Source organism: Macaca nemestrina, chromosome 8 (genome assembly GCF_043159975.1).
Source record: "Macaca nemestrina isolate mMacNem1 chromosome 8, mMacNem.hap1, whole genome shotgun sequence".
Classification (NCBI taxonomy): Eukaryota; Metazoa; Chordata; class Mammalia; order Primates; family Cercopithecidae; genus Macaca; species Macaca nemestrina.
In genome coordinates this window covers 36,338,444-36,357,184 of record NC_092132.1, presented here as the reverse complement: position 1 = coordinate 36,357,184, position 18,741 = coordinate 36,338,444, and the positions used below count along the sequence as shown (strand labels likewise).

The 18,741-nt window shown below is 37.6% G+C and overlaps 1 long non-coding RNA gene across 1 annotated transcript; it reads right to left on the bottom strand.

Moving 5' to 3' along the window:
* Positions 1-295: 295 nt before the first annotated feature.
* Positions 296-8,233, bottom strand: LOC105475976 (uncharacterized). The gene is made up of 3 exons (XR_983758.3): positions 8,135-8,233; positions 3,230-3,549; positions 296-659 (listed from the first exon to the last, which is right to left on the bottom strand). It is a non-coding gene; the product is annotated as an uncharacterized lncRNA (long non-coding RNA).
* Between the last annotated feature and the right edge of the window lie 10,508 nt (positions 8,234-18,741).

Genomic DNA, 18,741 nt, shown 5'->3' with positions numbered 1-18,741 from the left:
CAGTGGTGAGATCTCCGCTCACTACAACCTCCGCCTCCTGGGTTCAAGCAATTATCCTGCCTCAGCCTCCTGAGTAGCTGGAATTACAGGTGCCCACAACCACTCCCAGCTAATTTTTGTATTTTTTGGTAGAGACGAGGTTTCACCATATTGGCCAGGTTGGTCTGGAACTCCTGATCTCAAATGATCCGTCTGCCTCAGCCTCCCAAAGTGCTGGTATTACAGGCGTGAGCCACTGTGTAAAGCCATGGATCCTGTACTTTTAATCATTACCTGACACTGCACCATCTTGAATAAGTGGTTCTTTGTGTAATAATTATCTGTGTGACTGCCCAGGTCCCAAATTTTGGAAAAAAAAAAAAGATACTCGAAACAGATTCATGTGTAAAAATTTATATCATGTAATTTATTTCCTTTACACCTGAATGTGCCGTTGTTTGCTGTTTTTTTATGTTTTTATTTTGCTGTTATGTTGCATATACACTGGTTGGAATATACATAGACATGCATATACATAGGCAGAAACATAACTTGTATGAAATCTGACTTGTAAACTCAGAAAGGGATTTACAAACCCCCAAACCGAAATCTTCTCCAGGTTTCCTAACTTCAAAATCCTCTCTGGAATGAATGGCAGGTAGGAGGTGTGCAGGTTCACTCTGACCGAGGGAGAAGACAGATTTTTCACTTTGAGGAATCATAAAGAGCTTTGCTCACTGATTTGGTATACTGCACACTAAATAAAAAGAAGATTCTGAGAACAAGCCGGTGCTCACCCCAGGGATCAATAAATTTAATTTAGTCCTCTGGGAGAGTTTTTAGTGTGGCTCTATTTTGTCATTCTACAGTACGCACTTAAACATATTTGTTGAGAGGAGCTCAGTTCTTCAAGCTCCCTCTTTAAAAAAAAAATCATATATCTCCCTCCCCACTCCCCACCCTATGCTGTGTTGTGTCACTGCTGTATCTTATTATAGCCATTATCTCGCCGTCCTGCAATCATTTATTATATGAAGACTTACCTTAGACCATGAACTCCAGAATGCAAGAACTGAGTTCTATTCATTTTGTGTATCTTTAGCTTTTGACACAGTATCTGACACGTACTTGGCTTTCAATGTTTACGAAGTGAATGAATGCAAGCACACATAAATGACTATCTTTCAAACAGGGTTCATTATGAAATTCATCCATTCCACTGCAATATGAAAATGCTTCAAAGCATTTTATTCTTTCCTCCCTTTTAGTGACTTACTTCTGCAACTACTTTCTATCATTTTTGACATCATTTCGCTTATTTTTATTTATGTCCTTCTGCAGATTCAAACAAACTCCTTATTTTTGCAGTCGTCATTTGTATTTTGTGGAAATTCCTCAAAGGATCTGCTTGTACAGCTTCAGAGAGTTATCTTGGGAACTACTATTTATCCTGGCTTTCAGAAGGATTTTGACTCTTAGCACAAGGCTGTGGCATTTTTAAGTACAAATTCATTATTATCCAAGCTCTTAACAGTGACTGGAGACTAGAATTATTAGGTTAGCTTTATCTCACCTTTCCAATTTTCTTCCTTCCCTAGTTAAATTCTCTCATATTTTCTATTTCTTATGCTTTCCATTATAATTCCTAAAGCATTGACTATCACATGAAGCAGAAATTTGAATACACCCTCACAATCAATCACATGGCATTTTCATTGCAGGCTGGTTATACATCAGCTTAGCCAAGCCCACATTTTGCTAAAAGATTTGTGCATTAAAGATAATATCTAGTATTTGTTATCTAGTTTTTCTCAGCATTTTTCAATCTGTGAGTATTGCCTAACAGAGAGTCAAGTGTCCAAACTTAGTCTTTACTCCAGTGGTCATTGATACATAAAGCCCTGGGTTATGAATAAATCTTCTTACCCCCAGAGCAACACCAGGTTCCATGTCTATGTTTATTTGCTTCCTTGATTTTAACATTTCCTTCTCATTTTCTGGTCCTTCAAGATTTCCATACTTTCTTGTGAACTTAACACACATTTTCAAAGTGTCTTGCTGTGGCAGAGACAGCTAAATAGTACCTTAGCCCACAATACTGCTCAAAGAGGAAACCCCTATTTTGTGGTTTTAATTATGACCAGGGTCCTGGTTTAATTCTTTCCTACCCCCACGCCCATGCCTGCTCTTTGTTCCTTTGGAAGATTCCTATTTCTCCCTCAAAACCCAGTTTAGAAACCCTCAACTGAGTTAGGCATGAATCTGTTTCCAGTCATAGTATCTTTCTTTTTTTTTTTTCCCCAAAATTTGGGAACTGGAGGGGGAGGGTCACACAAGAACACAGTGGTTCACAAGAAAGAACCACTTATTCAAGATGCTGCAGTGTCAGGTAATGATGAAGAGTACAGGATCCATAGCTTTGCACAGTGGCTCATGCCTATAATCCCAGCACTTTGGGAGACCGAGGTCGGCAGATCACTTGAGGTCAGGAGTTCAAGACCAGCCTGGCCAACATAGCAAAACTCCATCTCATCGAAAAATACAAAAATTAGCCAGGCATGGTGTTACGCACCCGTACTCCTAGCTACTCCAGAGGCTGAGGCAGGAGAGTTGCTTGAACGCGAAAGGTAGAGGTTGCAGTGAGCCGAGATTGTGCCACTGCACTCCAGCCTGAGCAACAGAGTGCAACTCTGTCTAAGAAAGAAAGAAAGAAAGAAAGAAAGAAAGAAAGAAAGAAAGAAAGAAAGAAAGAAAGAAAGAAAGAAAGAAAGAAAGAAAGAAAGAAAGAAAGAAAGAAAGAAAGAAAGAAGGAAGGAAGGAAAGAAAGAAAGAAAGAGAGAGAGAGAGAGAGAGAGAGAGAGAGAGAGAGAGAGAGAAAGAAAGAAAGAAAGAAAGAAAAGAAAGAAAGAAAGAAAGAAAGAAAGAAAGAAAGAAAGAAGGAAGGAAGGAAGGAAGGAAGGAAGGAAGGAAGGAAGGAAGGAAGGAAGGAAGGAAGGAAGGAAGGAAGGAAAGAAACGACCTCATATTGAAGGCTTTCTATATAGAGAATAACTTCTTCCTGTGTATGCTGTTTCTGTAATTGAACAAAATTCCCTTTTCTCCACTTAGCATGTCATATTGTAGTCTGTTTGTTCACATGCCTGTTTCAATCACTAAAGTATAAGTTCCTTGAAGGCAGAAGCTAAATCCTACCCATCTTTTTATCACAAGTTCCTAGTACAGTACCTAGCAAGCAAGCAGCAGTACCAACCTTTTTGGCACTAGGGACCGGTTTTGTAGAAGATAATTTTTCTACAGATGGTGAGGGGATGGTTTCAGGAGAGATCGTTCCACCTCAGATCATCAAGGCATTAGTTAGATTCTCATAAGGAGAGTGCAGTCTAGGTCCCATGAATGTGCAGTTCACAATACGGTTCGTGCTCCTATGAGGATCTAATGCTGCCGCTGATCTGACAAGAGGCAGAGCTCAGGTGGCAATGCTTGTTCACCCTCCGCTCACTTCCTGCTGTGAGACCTGGTTCCTAACAGGCCACAGACTGATACCAGTCCATGGCCCGGGAGTTGGGGAACCTGCAATAAAGAATAAAAATTATCTCAGACAGATTTTAAGTCTTGTTGCTTTCTTTTTTTTTTTTTTTTTTTGGAGACAGAGTCTCGCTCTGTCACGCAGGCTGGAGTGCAATGGTACGATCTCAACCTCCATCTCCTAGGTTCAAGCGATTCTCCTGCCTCAGCCTCACGAGTAGCTGGGATTACAGGCATGTGCCACCACGCCCAACTAATTTTGTATTTTTAGTAGAGACGATGTTTCACCATGTTGGTCAAGCTGGTCTTGAACTCCTGACCTCAGATGATCCGCCCACCTCAGCCTCCCAAAGTGCTGGGATTACAGGTGTGAACCACCGCACCTGGCCAGTCTTGTTACTTTCTTAATGTACATTGCAAAAAAATAGATTGTCCCTTCTACTGCTGACTTGGTAAATTTATATTAGGCAGACAGTGGAAAGAGCTTCACTGTGGCTATTGTTCAGAAAACAGGGCAGCTCTTTATATACCCAATCAACCCCACTCCAGTGCTTAGAATACCACAGATGGGACCAAGAACAGTTAATAAAAATCAAGTAATTCTGCTTAGTCCTTTATTTTACACCCCCCCACACACCCACAGATCCCTCCCCACACACATACACACATCACAATATAACAACTTTTGATGTTAAATTTCCAGGCTGCACTGCTTTTCTTTGAAACATAAAGTCTTTTCTATAAAACAGTTTAAACTAGAGCTTTCTCTCCAAGTCACCCTGAAAAGTTCATGATATTAATAACGAAGTTGTCTTTATTGAGCTTTTACTATGGGTTGCACATATTTTTTCATTCAATCTCCTGCATATGTAGTTTCATTCACTCTTCTTTAGAATAGGATGAAAAAGATATTGTGAATATTTCCATGTAAATATGAAGAAACCAAGGTTTATGGATCACATAGTCAGTGAGTTAACTAAACTGGGGCGCACAGATGCCTGTGACAATCAAGTCCGATTTGGTGACTACTGCAGTGCTGGGGAATGATTTCTGAGTTCTCAATTGTGACGAGGGGAATTTCTAACGTCAATCCTCCATGTAATGTAGTTTGAATGAAGTACAGAATCACTAGGTGCTGTGCCAGAGTATGATAATAAATGGGAAAACAAAGGAAGTAACAAAAAAATCCAACTTCACTAACTTTTTCATTAATATATCCGACAAATAATTTTTATCACTATATGCCAACACTTTTACGGCTACTGGGGAGACAGTGGAGAATGAAAGAGAAATAGTTCCTGACACTTTAGCAACTTAAATTTACTAGAGGTGAGGGATAAAAATTAATAAATATACAAAATAATGCTGGATAGTCATAACGGTGATAAAGTATGCAGCAGGACAAAGGGATTATGAGATGATATCAGGAATTTTATTTTAGAGCCACCACAGAAGGTCTCACAAATATGGTGACTTTTCAGCAAAGGCTTAAAGGAAATGAGACACTGAGCCATGGAACCATCTGGAAGAAGAGCATTACAAGCCAAAGAATGGCAAATGTACAGGTCCTTTGGCAAGAACATGCTTGGCATGTGTTGAACAAATAACAAGGAGACCAGTGTATCTGAAGCCCAGAGAGCACTATGGGCTCTAGAGGCCAGGGTGAGGATCACATGGGGCCTGTTAGGCCTTTTATGTGCTTTGGATTTTATGTTTAGTTTAAGAGGACATCACTGGAGGGTTTTGAGCAGAGTTATATTATACAGTGATCATTCTGGCTTCTGTATGGAGAATCATTACAGTGATGCAAAAGAGGAAGAAGAGAGGAAACTTTTGCGGCTGTGACTTCTGTGAGAGATGAAGGTGGTTTTTCCTGCAGTGGTAGCAGAAGCAGAGAAGGGAGTAAGAGCTGACAAGTCTACTGGAGGCAAAGGGCACTGGAGTCCCCATGGGATGAACAGTTTATTGGCCCAGAATCTGAATCACGTCTCAGAGTGCATGGGAAGGAACACTTTGAAAGGTATACTTGTAGGATATGCCTCCTGTAGTCTGGAGCTAGAAAGGCAGAATCAGGAATGAGTTCAGGTCCCTCATAACCACCCAGAAAAACCTTAAAAACCAAGATTCAGGAGTAAGTCCAGGCCCAGAACTTAGTGAACAAAGGGTTTAAATTAGGAAGACCATGTTCAATCACAACAGTCAAGGATGAGCATGGAGCTGGAACAGTGACACAAAGAATGTGAAGTTGGGCAGAAAAATTGTATGAAAGCCAAAGTGCTCAAGATTACAAAAATAGGCCTGAGGTTATCCCTCTATTTATCTCTCTCCCTCTCTCTTCCCCTTCTGCCAGGATTGAGGTGAACAGTTTGGAAATATTTCTCATCGAAATAGTGCATGAGAAGCACTAATAAAGGCAGAGGCTATTTTTGATGCAAGTAAACCCTAGAAGATGGGAGATAGCCAAAGAATAATGAGAGATCTTAGAGAGATCCATGATTTCTACAGGCCAGGAGCAGTTTAATCACTCACTGGCTGAACATCTGGCAGAGACAGCTGACTGTAAATCACAGCAGTTCAGATCATGGGCATTGGAGACCATATACTGGGGATTAAATTCCAGCATTTCTCCGTTGACTTAAAATCATGAAATCTATAAATTTGGAAAAGAGAACTTTATTTCATTAAAAAGTAGTAAAATTCACCTTTATACAACCAAAGGTGAAACAGAGTACACAGAGCCAGCTTGTGTCCAGTCTCGATGGACCAGCCAGATACAGTCTGTGGTTGGTGATCCCTTATCAGGAAGAAATGCTGGTCAGCTGTCATGTGGAAACCTCAAAAGGGAAGGGGAATTTGGTTGCCGCAGCACTAGGAGGTTGGCTGAAGTCAGTGGAGTGAGCCTTCCATTGTTTGCTTTCTGTTCCATTCTTTCCCTCTATGGTTTCTGTTTAATTCGTAGGAAAAAAGTCTAATGGCAGTTAGCGAGAGAGGGGATATAATGAGGCATGACCCACCTCCCATCTTGTCATGGGCAGAAAACATACTTTTTAAGATTTTTCTGGGGTCTCCTTGGCCACAAGGGGTTGGTTCAGTCAGCTGGGGACTTAGGAGCTCATTTTTTATTTCACATCCCTCATTATCTGTGTGACCTTGTGCAAATTATTTCCTTTTTCTTCAGTTTCATCCTTTGTGCTTCCAGTTCATCTTCTGTAACACTAACATCTATCTCCTAGGGGAGGTAAGAGTTAAATGAGGCAATATATGTGAAGTGGTTAGAACAGTCTCTGAATCATAGTAAGAATTAAATGAGGTAATATATGTGAAATGATTAGAACAGTCTCTGATTCATAGGAAGTGCTGTGTAAGTGGGTACCAGTATTGTGACCCAAGAAAGGTGTTATTCCATTTGTTAAACTATTTGAAACTTAAAATAAGTGTATCTCAATGAAAGTTGGGTGCTTTTTTTGAAAGAACATGAGATTTGGTATCAGGTGTCAAGTTCTCTATCATTTGTTGGTTTAAATTGATTCTGTGCTCTGGGACAAATCTGTTAAACCTCTCTGAGCCTTAGTTTATTAATCTCTAAAAAATTAGGTTAATAATTGATGAGAATCAAATTAATTACAGTGTGAAAGCACTTTGCACACAATTAATGACACAAAATTGAATTGTAACCGATTCTGGGATTGGAAAAATAATGTTCATAGAAACAAAGAAGAAAACTTTGACTCCCAAAACAGTCAATAATGTTAGCACAATTTTGTTGCATTTTCTCATTAAACTCTTGATTTCTTTGTCTATAAATTCTCTCTTTTAGTATATGTATTCCTCCTAAGGTCTAAATTTATATGCCTGTTTAATAAAACATTAATTTTCTGTCGGAACACACCTTCTTCACACTGTCCCTGAATGAGTATCAATTGTGCTGTATATCAGTTCCATGTCAGCTATAGAGGTGAGAAAAAGAAAAATGGCCCTTGACATGCAGGAGCTGACCTGGTACTCCCAGCTGGGCCTTGTTGTTCTGCTGTTGAACATAAGTAATTTCACACATCAGTATTGGACAGGGCCACTCTGTGACTAATATTGGTCAAGACAAAAATAGGATCATTTCACAATTATATCTGAACACACAAACTATGAACACTGTCTAAGTCACAAGATACCAAACATCCTTTTCTCCCAGTTAATATAAATAATCACAACTTCTTTATCAACCATGGCTTTAACCTTTGTTTCTTCTTCTCTAAATAAGATTTGAAAAAATACTGAATCATAGAATTACCCCTGATTCCTGACAGCATTTAATCCAAAGCAAAATCCTGCTCTTTACACCTTCCAAAAATCAACTGACATAATCCCAAGTCCTGTACAGCTGAGCCTTGAACAATGTGGGGGTTAGGGGCACTGAACCCACCCCCACCTCCTACATGCAGTCGAAAATCTACAGAGAAATTTGGCTCTTCAAAAACTTCCACTCATTGTCTACCACTGACCAGAAGCCTTACTGATAACAGAGTCAATCAACACATATTGTGTATGTTATAGATATTATATACTGTATTCTTACAATGAAGTAAGCTAGAGAAAAGAAAATGTTATTAAGAAAATCATAAGGAAGAAAACATACTATTCATTAAGTGGTAGTGTGTCATCGGAAGGTCTTCATCCTCATCGTCTTCACTCTGAGTAGGCTGAGGAGGAAAAGGAGGACGAAAAGGAAGTGTTGGTTTTGCTGTCTCAGAGGTGGCAGAGGTAGAAGAGAGGGAGTGGAAGGGGAGGGGGGAGAAGCAGGCATATTCAGTGTAGCTTTTATTGAAGAAAAAAAAAACTGCGTAGAAGTGGACCCATGAAGTTCAAACCCATGTTGCTCAAGGATCAACTTAATAAGTTTTTTCTGACAACTTTTACTGAGGCATGCATAGTTCCCCATGGAATGTCTTTTATATTTTTTATTTTTGCAGGTACATAGTAGGTCTGTATATCTATAGTTTACATCAGATATTTTGATACAGGCATGCAATGTGTAACAATCATATCAGGTAAATAGACTATCGGTCACCTCAAGCATTTATCCTTTCTGTTTCAAAAAATCCAGTGTTTCAAAAACTATTCAAAAGGATAAAACACATTTATCCTTTGTGTTTCAAAAAATTCCTTTTACTTAAAATTATTTCTTACTATAGTCACTTACTCTTATATGAACACTAGCCTTTTAATGATTTATGCTATGTACATCAAGTCACATGCATATCCTAGAATACATACAGCTATACTGCCTTACTTACCTTTTCTTTCCAGGGCAAATAGCATCTGCTTATAGCCTAGGACAGTGGTCCTCAAACTTTATTGTGCATCAGAATTACCAGAAAGACATAAATTGCTAGGCCCTATCTCCAAAGCTGCTGATTGAGGAGATTTGGGATGGGTCCCAAGAATTGCATTTCTAACAAGTTCTCACGTGATGCAGATGCTGTTGTTCAGGGAACCAAACTCTGAGACTCACTGGTCTAAGAATTAAAGGAAGGTGCTATTATCTCTCAAACTAATGTATGTTACCCTCTGGGGATCCAAAACATAGTATCAAGGGCCTGAGAGTTGTTTATGAAATTTTTAACTTTTGTGTATCTGTTTTGACAATAATCTGAACAAAATTAATACAAACTTATTTTAAAACAGCTAGATAAGCAGCATATTGCTGACTATTGTAATATAATTTCAGTGCCTATGTTTGCATTTATGATTATAATTTCATTGATGTCAAGTAGTACTACTTTAATTGTTGATAATAAACTAGCTAATGAGATAAGAACAGAGGTAGACTAATTACATAAATGATGTATTCATACTCAGTGAAAACTCATTGTAATTATGAATGCTCTCTGAATAAAGATTTGGCAGTAATTTGAACAGAGAAACATGTTAGAGAAAAAGGATCGGCACAATTGAACCAACGCACAAGAAAGCAATGGCATGTCCAATTCAAAAGAACCCATGTGGTAGCAGTCAGTGCTACATTCCCTGTGTGAATGATGCTTTAGTTTCAGAAAAATGTTAGGTATCACGTAAACTCAATCTTACTATTAAATGTATTAGAGTATTGTTTTAATGCAAATAAATGATTGAATGTATCACTTTTCATTGAGATATTTTAGCATAATTTAGGAACTCTCACTTAGTGTTAGCAGGCTTATCATAATCTTATCAGTCAGTCTCCTAGATAAACTGTAGACAAGCCTTCATGGAAAAAAGCTGGCTTTAAACTCCTAGTTATTTTAAGAACAAGAATCTTACTATTTAATATTGAAATCAAACAGATGGGAAATTTAATTTTTAAAATTCTATCAGGTGACAAAACCTAAGGAAAGGGAGTAGATTTTTTAAAAGACAAAAGGAAAATGTAAATCACAAATAGGTAAAAATGGAAAATAAGAGAAATGGAGAAGAGTGAGAAAAATGACTAAAAAAAAAAAAAAAAAGACAGAAGGATCAGGAAACAGAAAAATGTTAAGTCAGTGGAAATGTGCTTGGGAATAAACAATATATCTCCAAAAAGGTCAAAGACGTATATTATGCCTCATATTTGATGAGAATATAAAAATCTAATTATTATGACAAGGTTTGTACAAGAAACTCATGAATCTTTTTCTTTCTGCTATACTAAAATTACTAAAGTCAATATAAACTTTGTTCAAACAAGCCTAAAAAGCAACATGCCAGTTTCCATACCGAGTAAACAAATGAGTTTAGTTTAAAGGAACAGATATACCAATTCATCAACGTTTTTGAGTCTTTTGTATGTCTCAGGCACACTGCCAGGCATCAGGCATACAATGGTAAACAATTACATAGAATCATCATTTTAATGGAGTTCACAGCATTGAGGAGGCTACAGGCAACAACGGACCAAGAAGTTATAATACATTGGAGTCACTCGGGTGGAGAAACTCAAAACTACAGAAATATTGGTAGGGATACCTGTCCAGATTTAGAGGGTCAGAAGTGCTTACATTAGGAAAGTGGGAAGAAAAGGATTAACAGCAGGTCTATAATCTATTTCTTCCTCCAGGAAAAGGAAGAGATTGCCAAGAATTAACCTCTAGGAAGAGATGCCACAGTCAAACCCTTTGTAGTCACACTAATGATAGGGCTGATAGTATTTTCTAAGGGGAGAGTCCTTTCTATGAGATGTCCTAACTGTGGTCTATCTAGGTTGCTTATTATAATTATGAGTTTATGAAACATAGCTCACTAGGAAATGTCATGTAAACTGTCTAATAAACGAGATATATTCCATTGCTGAAATTACTCCCTTTATGCAAGTAGTATCACTTAAGCTTCATTCAGGTCCTCATGTGTTCTAACGCACATCCTAGTATAGGAAGAACAGACCTGGGTGACTTTGTCGATATGCTCAGACTTCTCCATGTTTCACTTGAGTGTTGTGATTTCCCATATGCCCAGAATTTGACAATTCAACCTTCCATGTTATCTCAGATATGACGAGCTACGACTTGAGAAGTAAGTAGAAGTTAGCCAGATAAAATCATAGAAAGGAGTGGGGACGGAGATGGGCAAAGAGTGAAAGAAAACTGAGTTTATGGTAGAGTAAACATCTGTGAAGGAGCACACTTAGGAAAGGTAAACAAGGTTTAGCTAGAGCAAAGAGTGAAAGCTGCAGCAAGCAGAAGCCAACGCGCAGAAGGCGTGTGGGCCATGGAAGGGGTGTGTAATTCATTCCCAAGCAAGGCGACCCAATTGAAGTGGTTTAAAAACATAAATTAAAGGATCTGGCTTGATCTTAGCAAGAGTTCTCCATCTACAGTTTAGAGAATGTATTAGAGAAAGGCAAGAAGTCAAGATAGGGAGCTATTAAAAGAATAATATTGTATCTAGACTAACTACTGCAATTGAAAGATGAATATTTTCATTCCAAAGAGTTTATCTACCATAAATGCATACAATGTGTGCCAAAGGAAATGGACAAGAGTGATTTTAGTATTATCTACAATAGCCAAAAACTGGAAACAACCTAAATATTAATCAATAAAATGAATAAACACACTGTGGAAAATCATACAATGGAATATACAGCAATGAAAATGAACAAACTGCTGCTACTCAACAACAATAGGAATGCTTCTCATAAATGTAATATAGAGCTAAACAAGTCAGACACGAATAATACATCTTCTATGCTTTTATTTACATAAAATTCAAAAGCAGATAAAATTAATCTATAGTTTTAGAAACTGGGGCCAGGCGCTGTGGCTCACGCTTGTAATCCTAGCACTTTGGGAGGCCGAGGTGGGCAAATCATGAGGTCAGGAGATGGAGACGATCCTGGCTAACACAGTGAAACCCCGTCTCTACTAAAAATACAAAAAAATTAGCCGGGCGTGGTGGTAGACGCCTGTAGTCCCAGCTACTCAGGAGGCTGAGGCAGGAGAATAGCGTGAACCCGGGAGGCGCAGCTTGCGGTGAGCAGAGCTCAAGCCACTGCACTCCAACCTGGGCGAAAGAGAGAGACTCCGTCTAAAAAAAAGAAAAGAAAAAGAAATTGGACCAGTGGTCCTTTTGAAGGTTGAGTGGTATGAGTGGTATCTAAGGAAGGAAGGGGGCTAAGGGAATTCTACGGTACTAGTAAAATTCTGTTTCTTGATACGGGCGATGGTATCACTAGTATTCATTTTGCAGTAAGCCAATAAGCTGTATGCTTATTATTTTTTTGCATGCCTCTGTATGTATGTTATATTTCAATATCAAAGTTAATTAAAACAAAAGCAAAACAAAAACAGACCATTAAGCTAAGATTTACTGTTTTAGAAGACAGAATATAAAGAATCCAGTAAGAAAACAGTGTCAAATTTTGGGATTTTTGCTCCAAAATGTCTTGAAAGTAGTGACTTTCCAGTGCGAGAACAGGGCATTTGAAAGAGATAATAGTTTTATGCTGCTTGGTTTTTCTGCGGGAAGTTTCTGGTGGACTTAGGGGGAATTCTAAAAGCTTGACTTTATTGATTAAGAGCAAAGACTGGAAAACTCAAAACATAGAGCAGAGAAGAATGTGTGATGGCACAAGAATATCTTTCTTAACACCCAGACAGGTGGTTAAAACCCATTATGGGCTATGGAGACAGAGGACAAGAACTTAAAAAGATAAGCAAAAGAGAGATACGAATGTGGAGCACCTGAGAAAGCTTCTGCCACACTTCCCTACTCTATTTTAATCCCAGGTGGCAGATCAGTTTAGAGGCACCCTAGGGTGTAGAGGATATAGCCTTTCTTTCCAAAGTTTAGCCCAACGAGAATGCCTGTCTCTGAAAGAAGCCTTGCATTCAAACAACACCAGAGAGTGGATGAGCAATGGGTGTGGACCTGATACGTTCCCTCCAAGTCTCCTTCAGATCTAAAGCTAGATGCAAAGCATCTAACCATTGCTCAGGTCTCCAAGAGAGGCAGAGAAATTAACAGTAGGCCAAAAGAAAGCTCATGCCTGAGGTAAGGCTAATACACACCATGGTATCCAGCTAACTAAAGGCTGTGGTAGAAATGACACTGTCAGCAGATGCGGCAGTCCCAGATGCGAAGCCTCAGGACCTGCGAGGACAAGGCACCCATCAGTACAGGCAAGCAAGGTCAGAAGATGATCTTGGATTTTCATGTCACCCACTTCATGAAGTTACATAGGGCAGAATCTCCCCCAATTCCAGACACCACTCAAGGAGATAACAGGAAGAAAGGGGAGGAGGGAGGGTACAGAGCCTGAGCTCTAAACTGGCAGTGACTGAATTTCCTTAGCTCAGCAAAATGATGTTTTACACCACCAAGCAGAAATGAGGAATAAAGTTTCATGTTTGCACCTGAGTCTGTGACTATAAACAGTTTAACTACTACACATAAAAAAGATTTACAAGCAGTTTGGAGGCTCAATTGTTACTTCGATCACATCCACAAAGATGCTCTTTCCAGGGCACAGAGAAAGAATTAGAGGAAAAAAGTGTTTGATATGGATAAAGCAGTATTAATTACCCAACCTCACAGGATAACTGTAGGGATTAAGGAACATGATAAAAGCAGCTGTCACCAAGTCAGAATCAGTAGATACTAATCCCTACTCTCATGGAATGAAAGGGTTGAAAGAGACTTCCAGGGACCTTCTGCTGCAACCACCTTGTCCTTATGAAGGAAAATTAAAAACACCTAAGGCAAATTGTTGTCTTACCTAGTTTTACAGATTTCTGGCATGGACATCCTATAATCCATGCTAGTATTTATCACATGCTTAGTTAACAATATTTCCAATTCGTACCCAGCAATGTAAGCCATTTCTTCTCATTAAAACCCATGTGAAAAGAATAATTGACTAAATATTTTTATATAATTTTTCTTTTACTGGAAAATAGTCATAAAATCACAATTTCATTTTCTTTTCATGTAAGGTATATAATTTTAACTCGTTTAACTTTTCCTCACTGTCATGTTTATTATTATTATTGTTATTATTATACTTTAAGTTCTAGGGTACATGTGCACAACGTGCAGGTTTGTTACATATGTATGCATGTGACATGTTGGTGTGCTGCACCCATTAACTCGTCATTTACATTAGGTATTTCTCCTAATGCTATTCTTCTCCCCTTCCCCCACCCCATGACAGGCCCCAGTGTGTGATGTTCCCCAACCTGTGTCCAAGTGTTCTCACTGTTCAGTTCCCACCTATGAGTGAGAACATGTGGTATTTGTTTTTCTGTCCTTGCCATAGTTTGCTCAGAATGATGGTTTCTAGCTTCATCCATGTCCCTACAAAGGACATGAACTCATCCTTTTTTATGGCTGCATAGTATTCCATGGTGTATATGTGCCACATTTTCTTAATCCAGTCTATCATTGATGGACATTTGGATTGGTTCCAAGTCTTTGCTATTGTGAATAGTGCCACAATAAACATACGTGTGCATGTGACTTTACAGCAGCATAATTTATATACCCAGTAATGGGATGACTGGGTCAAATGGTATTTCTAGTTCTAGATCCTTGAGGAATCACCACACTGTCTTCCACAATGGTTGAACTAGTTTACTGTGCCACCAACAGTGTAAAAGTGTTCCTATTTCTCCACATCCTCTCCAGAACTTGTTGTTCCCTGACTTTTTAATGATCGCCATTCTAACTGGTGTGAGATGGTATCTCATTGTGGTTTTGATTTGCATTTCTCTGATGGCGAGTGATGATGAGCATTTTTTCATGTGTCTGTTGGCTGTATGAATGTCTTCTTTTGAGAAGTGTCTGCTCATATCCTTTGCCCACTTTTTGATGGGGTTGATTTTTTCTTGTAAATTTGTTTAAGTTCTTTGTAGATACTGGATATTAGCCCTTTGTCAGATGGGTAGATTGTAAAAATTGTCTCCCATTCTGTAGGTTGCCTGTTCACTCACTGTCATGTTTTTTAAGATGTCACTGTTTTTGAGACTCAGCACTAAAAACTTCTTTTGAAATGTGATGATCAAAACAGAGTAAGATGCTTTATTAACTATTGAAATTACTACTCAATTTTTATGATATAAACTATAGCATTAGTATTTGAAACAACACTCAAACATTGCTAATGTAAGAAAGTTGATATTTTTAAGAGATAACTGTGATTGGATCTGTCCTGAATGTAGTATTTTTAACAAGAGAGAAAATTGAGACAGGTAATGTCAATCAATTTTAAATTTATAGAGTGTAAATTAAATGAAGGCAAAAATGTACATAGATTTATTTATTTTGATAACTATTTTCCAGTTAAAGAAAAAGTATATAAAACAATTCAGCAAATTATTCTCTCTTTTAACTGGGTTTTAATGAGAAGAAATGGCTTAAATTGCTGGGAAGAAATTGGGAAATATTGTTAACTACACATGTGATAAATACTAGCATGGATTGTAGGATGTCCATGCCTGAAATCTGTAAAACTAAATAAGACAACAAATTGCCATGTTTTTAATTTTCCTTCATAAGGAAAATTAAAGTAACTTACTCTTGTGCAAACTGTTAGTTAGGTAGAGCTGAGATTCTAATTTACTCTCACCCACTCCCCATCCTTGGACTAAGCCACTATTGCCTTTGACATTGTCCATTGTGGTAGCCTCATAAATGCTCTAACCTACATACATTTTTGCCTTCCTTTAATCCATTCTCTATGCTTTAGCTAGAGATCTTTTCAAAAAGATGTCATCAATGCCTTGGTTAAAACCCTTCTATGATTTTTCAGTGCCCTAAGGATACATATGAAAATGCTTTGGTATGCAGACAAGGTCCTGTGTGGTCTGCCTCAAGCAGGCCTCAACAGCCTGGTCCACCATGGATCCTCACTCTTTCTCCTCTCAAAGTGTACTGGCCTTCTTCCATACTCTCAGTCTCATCAGGAGAGTATTTATATTAGACTAAACATGAACTTATACTGATTTCTCCAATTCTAATCCATTACCACATGGATCATTCTCCTCTTGTTTATCTATATTCCCCCATTCCAATAGTGAGAAACCTATCATTTACATCCATTTGCTTGGTTTTTCAATTCTGATATACACATATAGTGATATCAAATTGTTACCTCATACTCCTATGGGAAACAACTTTATCAGTTAGAGTACAGTACTTATAAGCAGTTCTTTTTCCTTTAGTCTTATAGATTCCACTCATTTCCAGTGTTAGTTAGGTGGGCACTTTTTTCCCCAGTAACTTCAGTGCAGTGGTTATTTTGTACATTTGTAATACAGTTAGATTCTGAATTCCATCCTGGGATCTGCTGACCTTTTAAATAGTTTCTTTAAAATTTGCATATGTCAAGAATTATCAACATAATCATTTATATGTTCTTACCAGTTTAATTCCTGCTCCAGCTAACCATATCTCTGCTATAACTCCTCAAATTTATCTTTTTTTCCAGATTGAAATATGGTACCCTGTGAACTCAGTTCTCTGATGGGTCCAAGAAAAGTCATTAATGTTGAGTTTATTCCATTCTTTTCTTGTTTTAAAGACAGAAATGAAGATTTCCAAGGTCTGTACGTGTTGAAGATAAAAACACTGTGTTCACTTTTTAATGTCCATCTTTCTCCTTAAATTCTGTGTTAAGTGAGAGTAAGATTATGTCAGTTTTGCTCACCATTGTGTTCAATTACCTAGTTTAGGTTCTGACATATAGTAAACACTCAATAAATATTTGTTAAATGAATGGACAAATGGATATCTCAAGTCTGAATACAAGTCCAGTAAATTTTCATCTATGTCACATGTGCTTCCTTGGCCCTACGCCATTAGGCAGTCTTTTTTATTAATCCATTTTGGTTATTTCATAGTGTCCCTTTCAGTCACACTTACAACTTCTCTATTAGTGACAATCTAAGTCTTCATTCCATGCCTTTTTAGGGAAGAAAATATCACAAACTCTTTCTAGATCCTATTTTCATCATCATCATTGCCAAGAATTTTTTCAGGCAATAACTGCCTACTGGACTTACTGGGAACACTGGTGCTTTAACCTCATAATGATTTTAACTAAAGAATATAAAATCAAGTTTTCCTCTACACCATATAGTTGGCCTCTCTCAATCTGCCTCTGCTATTTCCTGATGTCTAAAGTTCCTGACATAACAAACTTTCTTTGAATGAGGAAATAGGCCAACCTTCAGGACTCTGCAGTTTAAGCAACTAATTAAAGCTTTAAATTATACAGATGCTGAGAGCAAAACATGTTTTCATGTGTGGTGGAATAATTTTCTTGATTTGTTTGCCACCAATCAGTTGATATTTAAAACTCTATTTGTAAAGCCTATAAATACAAGAGCTATGAAGAGATTACTGAGCAAGGCAGGAAAACCAAAGGTCTCTATAATTTTCCTTTTCTTCTACAGTAATTTTCTTTACACATGCATAAAGAAGTATGTTACTTAAACACTCTCTTAACTTTCCAAAGCTGGGTGTATTAACTTTTCTCAAGTAAAGTATATAAGCCTCTAATGAGACTCATATATTTCTTGTAGGAATGTGTATTGATGTAACCATTCTGGAGATTATGTATCCAAAGATTTCAATTTTAACACAGAGATACCTCTTCTGGAAAAAAAACTTCCAAGGAAATAACTAACAGGCTATTAAAAGATTTAGCTACATAGATATTAACCATATATTTGTTTAGACTTATGAAAAAATTGAAAACAACTTATTCAACTGTACTAGATTGATTCAATTGTGATTCAGTCATACAATGGAATATTCTACAGCCATTAAAAATTATGTTGTAGATGTGCATTTATCAACATAGAAAGATGTTCTTAATGTGCTGGGGAGTTAAAATTAAATTACAAAACAGTTTACACTGTATAATTTCAAATAAATGGATTTATTGACACAATAAACGATAGATAAAAAGATGATTGATTGATAAATAGATACTCCAAAAGTGTTCACAAGTTATTTCTAAATGAATATATTTATCTCCTTCTTTCTTACTATATTTTCTTGTTTTCTATTATATAGATGTATTTTGTGTTTTTTTAAAGAGATCACTCGGACTCGGGAAGGGGAACATCACACACGGGGCCTATCATGGGGAGGGGGGAGGGGGGAGGGATTGCATTGGGAGTTATACCTGATGTAAATGACGAGTTGATGGGTGCTGACGAGTTGATGGGTGCAGCACACCAACATGGCACAAGTATACATATGTAACAAACCTGCACGTTATGCACATGTACCCTAGAACTTAAAGTATAATAATAATAAATAAATTTTAAAAAAAGAAGAAAAAAAAAAAGAAGATGTACTCAAATATAGTCATTATCTTAGTACCATAATTTGGTTTGTTGCCATTTCCTGTTGTCATTGGTATCCTGGTATTGGTAAGCAATATTGCTAGAGACCTTGATTGTGAAGTCATGAACATTATCTTTGAAGGACAGATATAACTAAAAGTGGTTCTTTTGTCCTTTCTCTTCCAAAGATGAAGTTAAAATATACAAAGAAGGAAATAGAGCAGAGTTTGAATATCATACTGAGAAAGCAATGGCAAAATAACAATATTTCTGTGGCAGAAAAAAAAAGCTACATTTTTGGATGGGTCAGGTGTAGATGTAGTCGTCACACTGGCTATAATTTTAAAAGCATTCATTTTCAGATTTTCAACTTTCATATGCCCTTTTTCCCATCATCAGGTAGATTATCTTCCCCACTTTCCCTTTCAAAATGACT